General features: G+C 39.7%; 1 pseudogene; it reads right to left on the reverse strand.

Moving 5' to 3' along the window:
• Positions 1–597: 597 nt before the first annotated feature.
• LOC147728257 (transmembrane emp24 domain-containing protein 7 pseudogene) lies at positions 598–1,121 on the reverse strand (annotated as a pseudogene).
• Between the last annotated feature and the right edge of the window lie 515 nt (positions 1,122–1,636).

A 1,636-nucleotide genomic window follows, 5' to 3' on the forward strand; every position in this document is an offset into this window, starting at 1 on the left:
AGTCCAAGTGGTTTTGTTTTGGTTTAAAGATCAGGCCCCGTCTAAAAGAAACAGAATTCTACATATTTACGTTTAAGTTGAAAACTGTTAATTTTATCAACCATTTTATATTGGAACTCTAGATGTACCTTGATCCTTAAGCACATCGTGTTTTTAACTGTTAGCAATAGGTGATAGAATACAAATAAGACTCCCTGGAAATGTAATTTTATTATTTGCATCAGAAGTATGACCCGATCAGCCAAAGTATAGATAATGTTTTACTTTTCCTATTAATAGTATCTCTCAATGGAACACCAGCGACTGTCTAGCTATAATACCCCTAAACCCAAGTGTTCTGCATAGCAGACAGCCACTGTTGTACCCCCTTCTTTACTACATCAATTATTGTTCTGGAATCCAACGGTTGCAATGACATTATACTATTTGCAAAAGATGCATTTGCTGAGGTTAGAGTGTGATATGGGCTGTACAGAAATAGGCAAAATAAGCAATTTCTTACAGCAGATGGGAGTTGGGGGAGAAGGGAGAAGCTAGAGAATAAAAACTTACTAAATAAATCCAGTTGCGGTATGAACGTTATACCGATTCAATCAATTACTGTTCACAGCAAATCAGTTCTCTTAAACGGAAGTGTGTCTGATAGTCAATGACGGACTTCAGAGCTTCGTGAATGGAAACGCAAGCCGACTCCATCTGAGTAAGTGCAGTGACTCTGTTTTCACTTGGAAACAAGGGAGGATCCTCTCCGACCTGGAAGTCGAAGTATACGGTTTTGTGTGTGAACGTGGAAAACTCATTGCTGAAACAAAACTTATATGTGCCATTTCTAGAAGCAAGCAGTAAATGTAAAGCTGTCATACTGCTTCTTCATCTCTTCGTAGAGCACAATGCCATCAGGGTCCTCCAAACGGCAGTCTACATCATAGTGGCCTCCAGTGATCACCTGTGATCACCTGAAACTCCAGAGTGCACTTGGTGCCCTGAGCGATATCTTCATAGAAACACTGCTTGGCTTTGTCAGGCAGCTCAAACGTGATCTCCGAGGCAACAGCGTAACCCAGAAAAAGAAGAAAAGTGCAAACGAATCTCCACATGGGCGCAATCCTCAACAGCATCATAGTTACCACGTTTAATGCATTGATATGATGAGCCCTTGCAGAGGTACCCCGGGCGCTGATACCAGCAGATGAGACGGGAGCCGGAAAGCGGCTCCCTCATATATCACTCCTCGTTGCCGTTGTCACACTTTCTTTATATATATATATATATATATATATATATATATATATATATATATATATATATATATATATATATATATATATATATATATATATATATATATATATATATATATATATATATATATATATATATATATATATATATATATATATATATATATATTATATTAGGTGTTCTTCTAGCGCTCGAATGCCAAAAAAGGCTTCTTGGCGCTAGCTGAGATAGCAGGAAGCAATGAGATACGTAGCAGTTTAGCAGGAAGAGAAAAGCCCGGCCTGATGGGGTAAGGAAAAGTACCACCCCCTCCCCCAAAACACCCGGCACCACCCGCCGCTGTCCCGTGTCCTCCTGCATGCCTGCCAGCAATGAGTGCTAAAAGCCCTCACCC

This window comes from Lissotriton vulgaris, chromosome 3_1 (assembly GCF_964263255.1).
Source record: "Lissotriton vulgaris chromosome 3_1, aLisVul1.2, whole genome shotgun sequence".
NCBI classification, from domain to species: domain Eukaryota; kingdom Metazoa; phylum Chordata; class Amphibia; order Caudata; family Salamandridae; genus Lissotriton; species Lissotriton vulgaris.